The sequence below is a fragment of the Myotis daubentonii genome, chromosome 1 (genome assembly GCF_963259705.1).
Source record: "Myotis daubentonii chromosome 1, mMyoDau2.1, whole genome shotgun sequence".
Classification (NCBI taxonomy): domain Eukaryota; kingdom Metazoa; phylum Chordata; class Mammalia; order Chiroptera; family Vespertilionidae; genus Myotis; species Myotis daubentonii.
In genome coordinates, this window is record NC_081840.1 from 112,201,711 (window position 1) to 112,220,798 (window position 19,088).

Sequence of the window (19,088 nt, forward strand, 5' to 3'; positions counted from 1 at the left end):
TTATCCCCCCCCATGGCGCCCCCCACCCCCATATTTTAATTTTTAAGAAATGTGTAGCCCTAACTGGTTTGGGTCAGTGGATAGAGCCTCAGCCTGTGGACTGAAGGGTCCCTGGTTCGATTCTGGTCAAGGGCACATGCCTGGGTTGTGGTCTCAATCCCCAGTAGGGGGCATGCAGAGGCAGCCGATGAATGATTCTCTCTCATCATTGTTTCTATCTCCCTTCCTCTCTGAAATCAATAAAAATATACTTAAAAAAAAGAAAGATGTTCATAATATGCTATGAAAAGGAAGTTTATATAAAAATTTGTAAGAGAAAAACATACATAAAAATAATAAAAAATGAGAGCCATCACAAATTTAGATAGTTTTTCTTTAAGAATAGGATTATTTAAACATAAACTTTTTCCTTCTATGTTTTGATACTGTCTGATTTATTCCCCCCTTTCTTTTGATAATGAGCACATATCCAGTAAATGCAATTATTTCTACTTAGAAAAACAATGTACCACCTCCCACTTTTTATTTTTACAGTTTACATTCAATATTACTTTATATTAGTTTCACGTGTACAGCACAGTAGTTAGACAGTCATAAACTTTACAAAGTGTTTCTTCTAATATTTCTAGAATGCATCTGGCAAAACACATATTTATCACAGTATTACTGACTATATTTCTTATGCTGTACTTTTTACATCCTCATGACTATTCTGTAACTACCAATTTCTACTTCTTAATCCCTTTACGTCTTTCACCCAGTCCCCTAACACCCCTTCCCACTGACAACCACCAGTTCACTCTCTGTGTTTGAGTCTGTCCCAATTTTGTTTGTTTCATTTATTTGTTCTTTAGATTCCATATCCTATCTAATAAAAGTTATATGTAAATTAACCATAACTCCGCAAAAATGGCCACGCCCACAGCCAATAAGGAGGGAATATGGAAATTGACATGACAAAGATGGCCGCAGCCGGCCAGGAAGTTTGCAACAAGGCCAAGTTGGATGAGCAGCACAATGAGCGCCATCAGCAGGCCCATGCCAGCCATCTACTGCTGCAACAGCAGGGCGGGCCCTCGCTGGCCAGAGGCAGCAGTGAGGTGGGCGGCAATGCGGGCACCAGCAGTCTCCCCGAGGTGGCCAAGCCTCTGGGGAGATGCGCAGACAATGACAGGTTTTAGGGCTCGAAGGAGCCCAGGGCAAGTGCTACTGCGCCCATGCCCAGCTGCAGAGGCCAGGGGCGGGGGGGGGGGTGGTGGTGTGGCGGGGTTGGGCAGTGTTTGGGGAACATCCCAGAGGTCAGGGTGGCTGGGCGCCTCCCACAAGCAGGCTCGGCAGCCAAAGGGAACGGCGAAGCCGGGGCCTGACTCCTGGGCAGATGGACGGTGCCCCCAGCAGAGAATGGCTACCACAGCAAACCCCTAAGGAAGGGCCAGACAGAAAGGCTGGTTTCACATGTGGGTGGGCCCCACCAGCATTTCCATCTTCACTCTCTTCATTATCATGAAAAGTCGGAAACCCTTCCCCACTGCTGAGCCAGGAGAATGCTGCGTCTGCCTAAGAACCCATCTTACAAGTCTTGCTCCCATGGTGGCCGATGAGACAGGAGTTAAGAGCTCAGGCTCTGAAGGGAGGGATGAAGGGAGGGGTTTGCTTCCCAATCCCGTCCTGCGTGGGCTGGGCCCTTCCGAAGGCTCAGCTTGCTCATCTGTGCAATGGCACCATCACAGGGCTCAGGGGCTGGTGGTGAGGGCTATGCGAGCCAGCACCTGGCACAGTGTGACACTCATACATGAAACACGTGGTTCTAATGGCTGACAGGTGGTGTTGTGACATAGGACATGGGGTTCTGAATTTTTTTTCTCCTGAGCTGCAGTCTGTTTGGCCCTCATGGCAACCTCCGTCGGGTTGTGTTAGTCCTTGCTTAACTCCACTGACAATGGGAAGAGAGAAATGGACCCTGAGCAGCAGAAAAACTACCTTCTGAAATGACCCCGTCTTAGCGCATCCAGCGTTATGTTCCCTCCTTTTTCTAAGATAAAAAGTTGCATGTTGCAGTGGGCTGGGGACATTATCGCGTGATGAGTAAGGGAGGCTATTACTAGACCACGCACGAAATGAAAGCTGCCTGCTCTCCCCAGGGGACTCTCGAAAATAACCCTCTTCCCCAGCAAATGGCCATGGAGAAGGTGGATTGCAGTCGTGTATAGCATCACAAATCCTTTCTCAGATCCTCTGTTATCTAAACTGGCACCTGCCCACCACCTCTCAGGAGCTGGGAGGGGCTCACTCACCCATCGGCCGCACCTCACAGCCCAGGAGGCAACAGGAGGCCACAGGAGGCCAGTTCTCTGTCCCCACCGCCTGGTTCTCACAGCCTGAGTCAGCACTCCCCACACCTCAGTTCCACCCAGAAAGGTGATACCTCCTAAGGATGGGATTTGGCAATTACAGAAACTCTAATCCACCGTGGAGAGATAAGCAGTGAAGGTTAGGGAGCCATCACCCAGCGACCTCCCCCAAAAGGCCCCATGTACAATTTTAGTTTTAAGTATGGAGGGTGCCCCCCCAAAATGTCTACACATGCTCTGAATAATTCCAAAGGCAGTGCTTATTAAAATATCTCATTTTCAGAATTGATCTACCAGCTGTTAAAGTGTGTGTACGCTGTATATACAGGGTATACACACACACACACACACACACACACATATATATATACACACACATATATCTAAAACTAAAATCTTTTAAATATATACACATATGAATATGTATGTGTGTATATGCATGTATACACATACTTTGAATAATTACATGGATGTATATAGATACATATGTGTGTACATATACATGCAAATAGCCGGCAGGTGGACATCCCCTGAGGGCTCTTGGGCTGCCAGATGGATGTCTGACTGCCAGCTTAGGTCTGTTCCCCAGGGGAGTGGGCCTAAGCTGGCAGGTGGACATTCCCCAAGGGCTCCCAGGTTGCCAGAGAAATGCCTGACTTGGAGGGGAGGGATGTCCCCCCCCCACCTGAATTTTCGTGCACTGGACCTCTAGTATAAGTGAAATATGGTATTTGTCTCTGACTGACTTATTTCACTTAGCAGAATATCTTCTAGGTCCATCCATGCTGTGACAGATGGCAGGATTTCATTCTTGTACTCAGAAAATTGTAAGATACTGAAGAAAGAAATCGAAGAAGATACAAATAAATGGAAGCATATAGCATGTTCATGGATAGGAAGAACTGATATCATTAAAATATCCAAACTATGCAAAGTAATCTATAGATTCAATGCAATTCCTATCAAAATACCAATGGCATATTTTGCGAACTAGAATAAATAATCCAAAAATTTATATGGAACTACCAGTGACCCCAAATAGCCTAAGCAATCTTAACAAAGTTGGAAGTATCACGCTATTTGATATCAAACTATATTACATGGCTATAATAATCAAAACAGCATGGTACTGGCATAAAAATAGACATATAGATCAATGAGTCCAGAAATAAACCTACACCTATATGGTCAATTAATATTTGACAAAGGAGGCAAGAACATACAACGAGGAAAAGACAGACTATTCAAAAAATGGTGTTGGGAAAATTAGATACATCCACCTTCTCTTTCTCTCTCTTTTTTTTAAATCTCACCCAAGGACAAATTTATTGATTTTGGAGAGAGAGGAAGGGGGGGGGAGGAAAAAAGACAGAAAGAGAGCGAGAGAGAAAGAGAGAAAGAGAGAGAGAGACAGAGAGACAGAGAGACAGAGACACTGATCAGTACGTACCCAGGCTGTAGACTGAACCAGAAACCTAGGTATGTACCCTGCCTGGGAATCAAACTCACAACCTTTTTGGTGTATGGGACGACACTCCAACAAACTGAGCAACCTGGTCAGGGCTTTACTTCCCACTCTTTTTTTTGTGTGTGTGTGTGGTCAAACTGAGTGTTTTTATTTATTTATTTATTTTTATTATGATGATGAAAAACATGTAACATACAATTTTCCATCTTTTTCTTTCCATTATAGTTCACATTCAATGTTATTCTGTATTAGTTTCAGGTGCACAAGATAGTGGTTAGACCAGTGATGGCGAACCTATGACACACGTGTCAGAGGTGACACGCAAACTCATTTTTTTGGTTGATTTTTCTTTGTTAAATGGCATTTAAATATATAAAATAAACAGCAAAAATATAAATCTTTGTTTTACTATGGTTGCAAATATAAAAAAATTTCTATATGTAACACGGCACCAGAGTTAAGTTAGAGTTTTTCAAAATGCTGACACGCCGAGCTCAAATGGTTCGCCATCACTGGGTTAGACAATCATATACTTTACTTCCTACTCTTACACTGACCTAAAATATATCTGTATCTTCAACTCACTGGTCTCACTTCTGTCTTCTAGAAAAAACAGAGTAACTGTAATGTCTCTTCTATAAATCTTCAAATATAAAGATGTAAAAATAACCTGATGTTTACTAAAATTAGATTATGTCCAACTTCTAAGTATGATTTAATTTGCAATTTCACAAAAAGAATGACATGCAAGACCAAATGTGCTTTTCATGGCAGGGTATGTACAAAAATTCTCAGGAAGAAATGTCAAGCCGTTTTTATTTGTTTGTTTCAATTTCCCCCAATTTAACATTTCCTTTTAATGTAGCCTAAACCATTCAGGGATTTCTATGAAGAGCGATGTAAAAATTACCAACATTTATATATCCCTCTTCGAGGCAGAGATTAGATTTTACTCATCTCTGTTATCTTCAGTGCTTGACAAACTGAACAAGTATTAATAAATTATTTTTTTCTTGAACAAATACATTTTGAAAAAACTCCTAAAAACACGAAATTGTCCTAAACATAGAAGATTTCTCAATTTTGTAAGTTATTTATAAATTTGAACAGTATTCCTTTATCATCACTAGTTTACAAGTAGAGGAATTCAGCTTTCAAAGTAGAAAAACCACTTGTTATGATGATGATGATGCCTGGTAACTCTATTGCCATTGATACCATTTGGTCCTGTCTTGGGCCAGGGAGGCAGACTAGGTAAATTTTAAGGATTTCTTCTAGCACCAAGTCTATTCATTTATTGCTTTGTTACTAGGCATAGCTATCAATGGCTAAGGTGTCATTAACCATAAAAACAGTTTTATTCTCAGTCTACCATTACTATCCCGAGGGTTCCATTTATACTTGTGTCACAATTTTTTTTTTTTTTTGCTCACTATAAACTTGTTGTAAACATCAGCCTTTTCTTAAACTGAGTTTGTTTTGCTTAAAATTTTCTGAGAAATGATTTTATACAATTCCTAAATTGAAATAACTAGGGTTATAAAGACAGTGTATGTGGAGGCCATTAGATTTAATGAGAGGTTTGTGTAAGATTATCTACACTAATAAAAGAGAAAAATGGTAATTGGCGTACGATGCTACCCTTTTCATTGGCTAATCAGGGCTATATGCAAATTAACTGCCAACTAAGATTGGCAGTTAACTGCCAACAAGATGGCGGTTAATTTGCATATGTAGGCACAATGCAGGGACGTGAAAGGGAAAGCAGGAAGAAGCCCCCTGCCACTGACAGTGATCGGAAACTCAGGGGGGAGCTAAGAGCTGGGGGGCAGGGCAAAGGCGGCCCTGGGCAAGGGGCCGATCCTGCGATTAGAGGGTGATGGGGGTCAATGCCTGAGGGCTCCCAGTATGTCAGAGGGGGCAGGCTGGGCTGAGGGACACTCCCTCCCTCCCCACCCAGTGCACGAATTTCGTGCACCGGGCCCCTAGTATTTAATAAAAAAGTGGGCAGAATTGTGTTTTGGCATATACAGTAACAAAAACTGATAAGCTGTGACTGAGCTGAAGTTATAATCTGCCAGATTTCATAAGTAATCACTGTATTCACCATATATTAGCTAAATACAAACACAATTTGAAAAAAATATGAAAAAGCCATCATCTTTTAATTTTTTTGGTGTGTGTTAATCCTCACACAAAAAGGGATATTTTTCCATTGATTTTTACAGAGAGTGGGAGAGGAGAGACAAAGAGAGAGAAACATCATCGATTGGTTGCCTGCCTCCCTCACTGCCCCTACAAGGGCAGGGAATGGAGACTGCAACTGAGGTACGTGACCTTCACTGAAATCAAACCCTGGGCCTTTCAGTCCATGGGCTGATGTTCTATCCACTGAGCCAAACCCGGTAGGGTATCTTTTAATTTTTTTGTCCTGTAGATTTCAAAGCTTGGTATGTTATTTTTTTCACAGACATTTATTTAAGAGGTAAATTATTACAAACTTCTAATTAAAGGGTTTCAAAAATGTGCTTGGAACATAGTGGGGGCTTAATAAATATTTAATAAGTGAATTAAATAAATGATGAATTTATGTTTTACTATAGTGTGCTGATAGAACAGGGTCTGATGACACCAATTATGACATATAAAATTTTGTCTTGCAATTTGTCTTTCAATGTTAATTAACACGAACACTTGTGAATTATCTAAGTTTGAATTATATTATACATTATTAAGTAGGGCTAAACATTTTCAGCAACTATTTACTTTAGTTGCTAAAGTGCCAAGTTGCTGCAATAAACAGTAGTGAGAAAATTCGAGCCAGATAAGGACAGAAATCCCCAAGTTATTGTTTTAAAGGAATTTAACCTATCACATTACTCTCAGAGAAGACTTATTCATTGGCCACCAGGGAAGCCAGGCCTAAGGTTTTTAAATGTATAGATGTTCAAAAATAATAACTGTAATCAGGACAATTTTTAGTATCAGGACTGTGTTCTAGTACTTTCAAAACAGATGAATGTGAGAAGGGGTAGCCATTTAATTGGAAATCAGAGAAAGGAACTTTTAGATTTTCTGTAAGTAAAAAAAATTCTTATAACCCTCATAAGTTTCAAGTATTCTCTTTGCTTTAAGATAGATTCATTCCTCCATTTCCCCCACAAAGGGAACAGACAGATGAATCTCAACCTCTGCATAAATCTTAATATAGACTGAAATCTATATTAAACCGTATCACCACCCACATGATCTCTAATCGGTGGACAGAAAGTCAGTATAGGCCAGTCACGCTGAAGAATGTAGTCTCAGAGAATCTGGTTCATAAAGTTAAGTAACTTATTTGGTTTAGTAATACTTGGACCCGAAATTCAATTTGTTGAATAATATGTTTTAAAAAGGGCACAACTTGGGGACTATCTGGGATTTGGGCAGTAAGTTTTATATGGTCTGGTATCAATCAGTTTCCAAAGGGATGGGCTATCTGGGCTTTGAGGAAGTCCTTTTTGTTTCCTAATATATTGTATTCATCAAAGAGGTTTAAGGGATTGGCAAGGAAAGGAGTCTTGACCTTAAAAAGTCAGAAATGTAGGACCTACAGGTGTAGATGACAGTTAATCAAGAAAACCTTAGCAACATCTGGGAACTGATTTATGAAGTAAAGCCATTGCTTATCAGAAGTGCTAACATTATCATTTTATAATACAAAAGAATGGAATAGCCTCTTGATTACGTAAAATGCTAACTGACCTCTACATTGGTGTACACATCCCTGTTGAGAGGTATGCTATTTATCCCAATCTATGTTTCTTTAACACATTGTTTGCGGGTAGTTTTTATCGTGCGCTAACAGGTGGCGCGGGCCATTTTTGCTAATTTTTTGCACAAATGGCAACGTTCAGTAAAATTATAATTTTAGTTTTACATATTTTTTTTCAATGAAACTTTTTGTGATTTACTATAAAATGTATACTGAATTATTTTTCTTAGAATCGCACTGAATGCATGCCGAGGCAGAGAATTGTGTGAAGGGATGACTCTACGCAGTTGAATAGATTACCGTTATACCTGGAAGTACATACATAATTCACCATTGTATGTGTTAGAGACCCAAATTTTGTCCTTTGGATTCGTATATCTGCATGTTAGCATCCCTTTAGAGCAATAAAAAAGTATAAAAATAAACGTATTTATACATTACCCGCATTCTACCGCTAGTCTATAAAAAACGTATTAATACGTGTCCTGCGCTCTACTACCAGTCAACGTAAAACGTATAAATACGTTTCCCGCATACTTAAAAAAAAATTTATCGATTTCAGAGAGGAAGGGAGAGAGAGAGAGAGAGAGAAACATCAATGATGAGAGAATCATCTATTGGCTTTCTCCTGCATGCCCTGACAGGGAATCAAACCTTGACCTCATGGTTCATAGGTCAATGCTCAACTACTGAGTCACATCAGCCAGACCCAATGTACGTTTCTTCATTGATTTTTTTTTTTTCAGAGAGAGGTAGTGGGAAAGAGTGAGAGAGGGAAGAAGGAAAGAGGAGGAGGAGGAGGGAGAGAGGGGGAGAGAGAGGTGTAAGATTCAGTTGCCTCCTTTACAACCCCCTCGCACCCCCGCACTGGGAATTGAATCTACCATCTTCTGGAGCACAGACAATGCTCTAACTAACCAAGCCACACTGGCTAGGGCCAATCTGTGTTTTATAGAGTAGCCAGCACATTGGAGAAATAAAGTAATTTAGCAGACTCTTTAGAATGTCCCTTGATAACATTTAGTTTAAAAAAATCATTTATCTATTTACTTATTTTATATAGTATCTTCATTCCTATCTTATCTTTTGATGATCTAACCTATACATTACTGCTAGAATAATTTTTCAAAAAGAACTTTAATTACATTATTCTACTCCAAAAATTTTTACATCTCTCCATTATCTGCCAAAGCAAGTACAGATTACAGGCTGGCATTCAATGATTTCCACAAAAATAGCCCCAACCTATCTTTCCCAATGTATTTCCTAGTACTGCTTCTACAAAGAGCTACAAACTAGGCCCCTCCTCCAGGAGGCCTAAAGTATTAGGCAACAGTGGATTGCTGCACCTAAGGTACTGGAGGAGAAGACAATAGCCAGTTCCCCACTTGAGCTCCAACAGAGAGGTTGGGAAGTGAACACCGCGCTAGTACCTCTCTGAAACACAGATTTCATATACCATGCTATTGCTTAAAAACAATAGAGTGAGTTTTTTATAAATCTAGGCTCCATGGGCCAGGATGTGGTTAGAATTTAAAGATTCCATGGACTTGGATTGGTGAATAAAATTGCATTAAAAAATATTTTTATTGATTTCAGAGGGGAAGGAAGAGGGAGAGAGAGACAGAAACATCCATGATGAGAGAGAATCATGGGCTGGCTGCCTCTCACAAGTCCCCCATTGGGGGTTGAGCCCACACCTTGTGCCCTTGAGTGGAATCAAACCCGGGACCCTCAGTTCTCAGCCTGATGCTCCCTCCACTGAGCCAAACCGGCCAGGGCTAAAATTGCATTTTTATTTCCAATAATCTCTAGGTGAAATTCGGTATTTTTGTCAATAAATGTAGGCAATGATACAGAGTAGTATCAGCAATCCCTGTCTTTTGTCACCAATAAGAAATAGGATATTTTCACATCATATTAAAGTTGTTGCAGGTATCTCAAAATATAATTTACACTCATCATCATTTTGGAATTACACAATAAGACCTGCTGCCAGATGATTAATGCATAAAGTACATATATAACTACATCACACACTTGTTTTAATATTTTTAAAACTTTGAATAAAATTGGTTCCATTCATTTCCATGTATTTTATTTAACATTTAAAAACATTCTGAGATAGGGGCCATAGGTCTGTCTATCACAGAGGTCCATGGTGTAAAAGAGGTTATTTTCTTTTTATCTTTGTTATTTTTACCTATTAATTGCTTATAGTATATAAACTAAATGTTTTAGCATGGGATTGAAGACTACACTTTATCATCTTTCTCTCTGCTCCACCCATTCTCCATACTATGGTCTAGTCATAACACACAACAATGACTCTCTCTTATCTGGAGGCAGACAGACAGGTTTTTGGATTAACCCAAGTTAATGGATAGTAGTCTTGCACTGGCTTGGGCTTTGTCTTTACAGCTCTTCTCTGCCAGCCAAGTGAATTATTCTTTTAAAGGTTTGTTTTCCCTAATACTATACCCTAATAGGGCTATATCCTAAATATGTTTATATCTCATTCCTAACTTAAATGATTGATGAAATTAATAATTGGCAAGGCACTGTGCATAGTAATTTCTAGGAGAGTGAAGTCAGTCTTTGCATTTCATAAATTGGCTCAACTCTGATCTTTTGGGGGATAAAAATGAGGATACTCTTGAGCTATAAGACTGAAACCCCAGCTGATAGACGAGAAAAGGAGAGGAAAAAGAGCTGTAAATGAGGGGACCTGATTAAAATTAAGGGATGGAACTGTGCTCAAGGGAAAGGCAGGAATAGTTTTTTTTCTTCCATTTCCCAGAACAGTTATTCAAAAATTTCATCTCTGCTCAAGCTTCTCATTCCATCCCAACTCTCTCTCATCAAATGACTCCCATCCTAATGTCACACAGCCAACTCCATACCTTTATGTCCTTCTCTACTTCCCATTCTTTACATTTTTCTAGCTTAGTGGTTTTCAACCCTCAGCATTAGTCATCTCAGGAGAAAATATTACTGGACCAGAGATTGTTTAATTGGTTTTGGATGGAGCAACAACATTGATTTTATTTTTTTTATTATTTTTAAAATATATTTTTTATTGATTTCAGAGAGGAAGGAAGAGGAAGAGAGATAGAAACATCCATGATGAGAGAGAATCATGGATTGGTTGCCTCCTGCAAGTCCCCCACTGGGGATGGAGCTCACAACCCAGGCATGTGCCTTTGACCGGAATAGAACCTGGGACCCTTCGAACCTGGGACCCTTCAGTTCGCAGGCCCACGCTCTATCCACTGAGCCAAACCGGCCAGGGCTGATTTTATTTTTTTTTAGCGCGTCCCAGATGATTCTGATGTGGTACAAGGTTGAGTTCTATTAGAGATCTTGATTCTACAAATTGGACACCCTCACCCATGGACTCGCCACTTCTTGGTTCCATGGTACACTAAGAGTCTCTCATCTTTAAAGAAAATGTACTTGCGCCCCACATTATCGGTCCTCATCCTTCTTAGCCTTTACAACGACGCTTCCTTAAAGTGTAGGCTACACCAGTATGGTTTCCACTAGCTATATCCTATTCCTCGAGCTTTTTACTCTTCCGGACCAAATACTGTCGTATCCCTTTGTACCTGGCACTCTTTCTGCTTCTCCTATTTCTTTGACCAGCAATTGCTCACTAGCCTTCTAACACAAGTTACGAGTGAGCCGAACGTCGCCTTGAAAGGGTTTCCTCGTCCTCCGCAATCGAGGGGGGGGGGGGTGGTAGGGGGTCTCTTCTATACTCAGAGAGTATCCTGTGCTTTTTTCTGTTATAATTTACTTTACTACCACTGCGGACTCTCTCATCGTCTCCCACGTAACACAACACTTCAGAAAGCTGAGGCTATTTCATTCGTTTCTGACTTTCTTGAGTCCAAGGTATGGAAATCACTGTAAAAAGTCGGATGAATGGAAAGGACTTAAGAAAAAAAAAAGGAGGTCGGGGGCGGGGAGAGGGGCGTGTGTGTGGAAAGGGGCGGGGGCTCAGAGGGGCCGCTGAGAACCTAGAGCCCGAGCGGGGCTGCCTGGGGAGGGGGCGCGGATACGCTAGCTCTGCGTGGGCAGCACAGCGGCCCTAGGCCCGGACACAATCCCCGACAAGCCGAAGCGGGGAGGCGGCTTCTTACCTGCCTCGGGCCTCACCACCTCAACCGGCCTTCAGGCACGTCTGTCTCTGTGTTGGCCGGAAAGCGAGAGCTACGGTCGCAAACCCAGAGCTTTCTACCCCAACCTTGCGACAGTACACTCCAGTAGAGGGAGAGGCGGAGGCAGCGTTCCCAGCTCCGCCGTTCGCAGCGGGAAAAAAAGCTTGGGCGGGGCTGCCTGGAGTCGACGGAATGGGTGTGCCCGCGCAGGCGCACACTGGACTCCCTGGTGGCGTCACGTGCGAGCGGCCGACTCGGGTAGGCGGTAGGGGGCGTGGGAGGTAAGTGCGCGCGCCTGCTGGTCTGCAGCTGGGGAGTCGCGCGGGGCGGGGCCGCGTGCGCGGGACCGGGGGCGCGCGGGCTGGAGCCGACCGAGGACTGGGCGGCGGTTGATGGTGGCTGCGCAGAGTTCAGCCAGGACCTTGAGAGTCGGCGGCAGAGGCAGCCGCGGCACCGGCTGCGGCGGCGGCCCGACGCGTGCTCTCTGGGCGGGGTGCGGCGGGGGCTGTGCCTGCCCAGGCCGGGCGGAGTCTCTCTGACAGGGAGGGGGATGCGCGGCGGCCGCTCGCCCGGACCCTGAAGCAACTGGGCCCACCCTCCCGGAACCCTTGTGGGCCTCCGTCTCTGCTGTCTCCTCCGGCCTCACCCTGGGGCCGAGGGTGGGAGGCAGCTTCCGCCATAGAGGAGGGGCTGTAGTGGCCACCGCAGCGAAGCCCGAGGTAAGACCCGCCTTAGCCACCCAGCGGCCCCGCCGTCGGCCCGGCCCACGTCTCAGTCTCGCTCTTGGGCTCCTGCGGGGCCGCGCGGCCCCGCCCCAGCGGAGACGCCCCAGGAGCGGGTCTGCTCCGTAGCCTCCCCGACTCACGATCCCTGCCCCGGGTCCCCAGTAGACCCCACCCATCGTCTCTCTGACCCGACACCATTCCGGCCCTCCAGGCGCCGGGCGGTTCGGCCGCGAACCCCCGTACTCGCAGCACGCCCCATTAGAACCCTCCTCGGACTCTTAGGATTCTTAAAGGAGCCTCCAGACTGCGTGACATCCTCCCGTGAGCTTACCGGATCACAGTTTCTCTGAGACCCAATCACGGCCGCCCCCTTACCCATTGCAGCCCCCAGCTCCAGGGCGGATTCATTGCTGCCCACCCCCTTCCGAGAGGACCGCTCCCTCCCAGGTCGCTCACCGCCAAGCGAACCAGCTCTTTCCCTACCCAACTGAGCTTTCTCATAGTCTTTTTCGTGATGCTCTTCCCTCCGGTAGATCGGGTGTCAGCCACTCTTTAGACACCCCCTTCTGTCCCCACTCCTCTCTCACAGACCTCTCCCTGCACAGACCTTCTTTTTTTTTCCTGGTGGTGATCCTTTCTTTGGTTGAAAGGGCTTAGCCGTGAAATGCTGAAGGGATGTTTGCTTCGCGTGTATTCTCCCCACTTGGTCATAAGGGAACCAACCAACTGACACCCATGTTTGAAGGGTTTAGCCTGGTGCTGTGAAAGGGAGGGGGAAGAGTATGGAAGCTCAAGGCAGGGTGTGTGTGCTGTTATAAGGTCACACAGCCTGCTTCACATCTTGTGTCTTCTGTAGAACATGTGAGATAGTCCAGATCTGATTTTAGGAACCTCCATTAAGGATTAAGTCATAGTCCACTAATTCAGCGGTTCTCAACCTGTGGGTCGCGACCCCTTTGGGGGTGGAACGACCCTTTCACAGGGGTCGCCTAAGACCATTGGAAAACATATATAATTACATATTATTTTTGTGATTAGTCACTATGCTTTAATTATGTTCAATTTGTAACAATGAAAATACATCCTGCATATCAGATATTTACATGACAATTCATAACAGTAGCAAAATTACAGTTATGAAGTAGCAACGAAAATAATTTTATGGTTGGGGGTCACCACAACATGAGGAACTGTATTAAAGGATCGCGGCATTAGGAAGGTTGAGAACCACTGCACTAATTGGATGTAACTGTCTCCATGTAGTATCATTTGCTTCATCTTGCAGATTTTACAGATCTTTTGTACTGGTTTGAAGGATACTGGGAACTTCTTTTTTTTGATTTGCTGTTTATGAATTTGCAGGAGAAGTAATATTTATTGGTATAGCTTTCTTTAATCCCTAAAGATTTAATGTCAATTTAATATATTTCTCCTACCTACGGTTGCTTGCTGTCTTGCTTTTCCAAGGAGCAAATACAGTTATCGTGCAGTGTTCACTGGTGTCATTACCAACAGCATCTCAGCAGTAGTAAAATCTATATATATAAAAGGCTGATATGCTAAGTGTCCATCCGGGTAATGACGTCACGTAGCAACGCCTGGCTTCCTCTCCCTAGTGACTAGCCTCCTTGGAGTTTCTTCAGCCCAGGAACACGACTTGCTTTATAGCCAAGTGCAAACATTCTACACTTTAACCAAATGTCTGTGAAATGTTTTCCCATGCCTCCTCTCATTGATCCTCACAGAAGTCCTGGAGTAGGTAGATGGGAAACTTGGTGGAATCCTATTTCCTTTTCATTAGCTAGAAAACGGAAATTTAGAAAGCTTGGAAACTTGACCAGACTGAAAAGAAGTAAATCATGGACCTTGAAAATGACTTCAGGCTTTCTCACTGCGCAGAATATAGTCAAACACTGCTGCAGTAAAATATTTTACCCTTTGTTCTCCCTGCATGATCTACAATAATAATCTGCTTCATGTTGATATTTACTGCTGTGTTGCTGATAATTACCTGAAAGAGAAGTGGGGTGCTTCATTGGGCTGGAAAAAGTTTAGCTACATCAGAAATAAGGTCTAATTAAGCAAGTTTATTATATATATATATATATATATATATATATATATATATATATATATGGCTATATTGACTCACACTTGCGCGATACATATAAAGCGCTCACTGGTGCCAGTCGCACGCGTGTGTTTCAGTCTGTCATTGTCGATTGTGAATTTGGTTGACACTTCTATTATAGAGAAAGGGCAAATAGCGATATTAAAGTATTGTAATTAATTTCCTTTCAGTGTGCACGAATTTGTGCACTGAGCCCTAGTATTGAATAAAATGTTGAAGTTGCACTCCTGAGCTGTAAAGAAGGAAATGTAATGTTACACCAAATGATCAGTGCATAATTTTATGTTGTAGGGATGACGTATAGAGAGGTTTTTGCAGTCAGTATATTTAACATTTTTATTTTGTGTGGAACTGAAGAGGGGGATAATCATGTTTAAAACTATAGATAATAATTAGATGGAATATAAAAATCAAAGAGGTTAAAAGAATAGGAAAAAGTTTCTCTTTATCCTCTAACCACCTGTTTTCATTCTTTAGAGGCAACCACTAATTCCATATCTGTGATATTTCTAGCATATAGAAGCATATACATTTATATTATTAAAACACTAAAGCATACTGCACATTATATAACTTTTTATCCCCACTTTATAATAGACCCTAGAGACCTTTCAACAACAGTACATGTGTTAGTGCCTCATTTGCTAGCTGAATGGTAGTTCCATTTTGGTGGTCGGGATATTTTCAGTCTTTGATTTTACAAACAGTGCTTCATGCTTTTCTTTTAAATGTATCAGTCATTATATGTATGTTTTAAGTATATTTTAGGATTGGAAAAATTTTCCTAATAATTCTTTTGTGCTGAACCTGCCAAAAAAAGATATAACAAGTAAATTTGATCTGCTGAACTTCCATGGAGTGACTAGCTTTTTTTTTTTCTTTTTTAGATATATTTTTATTGATTTCAGAGAGGAAGGGAGAGGGAGAGAGAGAGATAGAAACATCAATGATGAGAGAGAATCATTGATGGGCTGCCTCCCACATGCCCCCTACTGGGATCCAGCCAGCAACCTGGGCATATGCCCTGACCTGGAATTGAACTGTGACCTCCTGGTTCATAGGTTAACACTCAACCACTGAACCACTAGCTTTAATGGTGACTATAGTATTTATCAAATAAGTTACTGGAGGATTTAAAGTAGGGGTCTGAAATGATCAGACTTGCATTTTTTAATTAATTAATTAATTAATTTTTTAGAGGGAGAGGAAGGGAGAGGGATAGAGAGACAGAAACATTGATGAGAAAGAAACATCATTGATCGGCTGCCTCCTGCACCCTGCCTACTGGGGATCAAGCCCGAAATCCAGGCATATGCCCTGACCAGGAATTAAACCAGTGACCTCTTGGTTCCTGGGTCGATGTTCAATCACTGAGCCAAGTCAACGGGGCGAGATTTGCATTTTTAAAAAAGTCACTCTGGCTTCAGTGAGGAGGGTAGATTGAAGAGTAGACAAAGGCTAAAGGCAGGAATATCAGGAAGGCAATTCAGGCAAATGATGGTAGTGGGTCTGGACTTGGGTATTGGGAGTAGACAGGACTAGGTGATTTCAATGGATTTGGGATTAGGGAGAGGGATCATAGAAGATACAATCTAGGTTCTAGCTTGTGGCTTTCACTGATGTGTGGGGATCCATATAAGGAAGGAGTTTAATTTTTATTTTTGTCAAGAAAGAGGAATTCAATTGTAACATGTTGAGTTTGAGTGGATTATACTTCTGTCAAATATAGATGGCCAGTTGGCAACTGGATTTGTGGCTTAAGGTAATTATTAAGTTCTGAGTTCATAGTAATAGATTTTGGAGGCAAAGGACTTGGATGAGAAAAAAGGATTGTAGGACAGAAACCCAGCATTTACAGTGCAAGTAAAGTTGAATGTCTAAGCTAGTAAATTATGTGATTAACCCCCTGAGTGCCAACCAGTATCCTAGGAACTATGCTAAAATTGCCAAGGCATTTTTGCTGATTTTCCTTAGGTGCCATCTGTCAATAAAGAGTGAACTACTAGCATCTAATAGTGACACTGCAGGAGGAGCGCAATAGTGCTCCCGGCACTTTTGGCAAAAGACAGGAGGAGCGTGATCGCGTTCCCCGGCACTCTAGGGGTTAAGTCTTTAAGAAATCTTGTTATTATCTATCCTATATAATAAAAGCCTAATATGCTAAGTGTCCAGTTGTCCAGTCACCAATCAAAGTGTAATATGCTAATGATACGTTAAGGCCACTCAACTGCTAGCTATGACATGCATATGACGGGTCAACCAGTTGCTATGATGTGCCCTGACCACCAGGGGTCAGACTCTCCGACCAATAGGTTAGCTTGCTGCTGGGGTCTGGCTGATCGGGACTGAGTGAGATGGGCTGGACATGCTCTGGAGCCCTCCTGTGGTCCCTCCCCTTCTGGCCAACCTCCCACATCCCTCCCTGGCCCCAATTGTATACTGGTGGGATCCCTCGGCCTGGTCTGTGCCCTCTCGCAATCTGGAACCCCATGGGGGGTGTCGGAGAACCAGTTTCAGCCCGACGGCGGAACGACCGGTTGCTATGACACGCACTGGCCACCAGGGGGGCAGATGCTCAATGCTGGAGCTGCCCTCTGGTGGTTAGTGTGCTCCCACAGGGGGAGTGCTGCTCAGCCAGAAGCTGGGCTCATCACTGGCATGTGGAGCGGCAGTGGCAGGAGCCTCTCCTGCCTCCGTGGCAGTGATAAGGATGTCTGACTGCTGGCTTAAAGCCCCCGAGGGCTCCCAGACTGCGAGAGGGTGCAGACCAGGCTGGGGGACCCCCCCCCAAGTGCATGAATTTTGTGCACCAGGCCTCTAGTATCTATATATATAAAAGGCTAAGCGACCGTCCGACCGGTAGCTGTGATGCACAATGACCACCAGGGGGCAGATGCTCAACGCAGGAGCTGCCAAGCTGCGGTGACTTGGTAGCGGCGGTTCTCGGGTGACGCACTCCGGAACCAGAGAGGAGAGAGCCCAATTCTGGGGTACATCACCTGAGAACTGCCCTCTTGCAATCTGGGACCCCTTGGGGGATTTCAGAGAGCAGGTTTTGGCCCAATCCCTGCAGGCCAGACCAAGGGACCCCACCTGCTGGAGGAACCCCGCTCACTTCACAGACGCCCATCGAGCTGCAATGTCAGGGCGGCCGGCCGGGAAAGGACCAAGGGAGGTTGGCTCCAGGGCATGTCCAGGCGACTCGCCCAGTCCCACCATGCTAGCCACCTTCTAATTAATATCCTTTCAATGTGTATAAATCCGTGCACCGGGGCACTAGTCCTATCTAGTAAAAGAGAAACATGGTAATTAGCCATCCCTCCGCTACCCTTCCCATTGGCTAATCAGGGTGATATGCAAATTAACTGCCAGCCAAGATGGCGGCCGGCAGCCAGGCAGCTTGAAGCGAACATGAGGCTTGCTTACTTCAGTGACGGAGGACTCCAACGTTCCTCGCCTGCCGCTGCCGGCCTCTGAGCTTGCAATTTGAAACATTGTTACAAATATAGAAGCTAAACAAAACCCCAGAAACCTGCTTTCAGCCAGCTGGGATCTCAGAGCTGGAGTTGAAACAGTGTTTCGATTATAGAACCCAAACAAACCAGATACCTGCTTTCAGCAGCGGAGGCCTAAGAGCTGGAGCCAAGCCTCAGAGCTAAAGCTGGCCCAGAATTAAAAAAGAAAAAAAAAAGGAGCGGTTGGGAGCTTCAGTCACCGGCCAGCCTGAAAACAGCCCTCAGCCCCTCACCCAGACTGGCCAGGCCCCCTGTGGGAACCCCCACCCTGAAGGTTGTGTGACCAGCTGTAAACAGCCATCATCCCCTCATCCAGGCTGGCCAGGCACCCCAGTGGGGACCCCCACCCTGATCCAGGACACCCTTCAGGGCAAACCAGCCAACACCCACCCGTGCACCAGGCCTCTATCCTATATAGTAAAAGGGTAATATGCCTCCCAGCACCGGGATCAGTGGAGCCGCGAGGCCTCCGGGCACCAGGATCAGCGTGACAGGGGGCAGCACCCAAACCCCCTGATCAACCAGCGGCTCTGTGTGTGACAGGGGGCGGGGCCACAACCTCCCTATCCACCCTGCTCTGTTCGTGACAGGGGAAGGCGCCCCAACCCCCTGATCAGCCCTGCTCTGTGCCTGATAGGGGGGAGCTCCCCAACCCCCTGATTGCCCTGCGGCTCTGTGTGTGACAGGCTGCGGTGCCCCAACCCCCTGATTGGCCCTGCTCTGTGTGTGACAGGGTGCGGCGCCCCAACCCTCCCCCCTGCCCCCCCCCCCCCCCCCACGGGCCCTGCTCTGTGTGTGACGGGGTAGAGCCATAACCTCCCCATCGGCCCTGCCCTGAGTGTGACAGTGGCGGTGACCCAACCCCCTGATCCGCCCTGCTCTGTGTGTGACGGGGCGACGCCCCAACTCCCCTATCAGCCCTGCTCTGTGTGTGACAGGGGGGAGCTCCCCAACCCCCTGATTGACACTGCTCTGTGC

General features: G+C 44.5%; 2 protein-coding genes across 16 annotated transcripts in view; one reads left to right on the forward strand and one right to left on the reverse strand.

Moving 5' to 3' along the window:
• The window catches only part of SENP8 (SUMO peptidase family member, NEDD8 specific), a 31,278-nt gene extending 19,389 nt beyond the window's left edge, over positions 1-11,889 (reverse strand). The window contains exons 1-2 of one of the 3 annotated variants that reach the window (XM_059658468.1): positions 11,722-11,889; positions 2,295-2,428 (exon numbers count right to left, since the gene is read on the reverse strand). The gene's annotated coding sequence lies outside the window, so the exon portion shown is untranslated. Of the gene's footprint in view, positions 1-2,294; positions 2,429-3,097; positions 3,120-11,721 lie in introns of those variants that run through there. The other 2 variants (XM_059658459.1, XM_059658476.1) reach the window with 2 other exon arrangements.
• Positions 11,890-11,925: 36 nt separating this feature from the next.
• MYO9A (myosin IXA) overlaps positions 11,926-19,088 on the forward strand; it is a 483,806-nt gene continuing 476,643 nt past the window's right edge. For 11 of the 13 annotated variants that reach the window (XM_059658294.1, XM_059658330.1, XM_059658340.1 and 8 more), the window contains exon 1: positions 12,052-12,458. The gene's annotated coding sequence lies outside the window, so the exon portion shown is untranslated. Of the gene's footprint in view, positions 12,021-12,051; positions 12,459-19,088 lie in introns of those variants that run through there. The other 2 variants (XM_059658301.1, XM_059658395.1) reach the window with 2 other exon arrangements.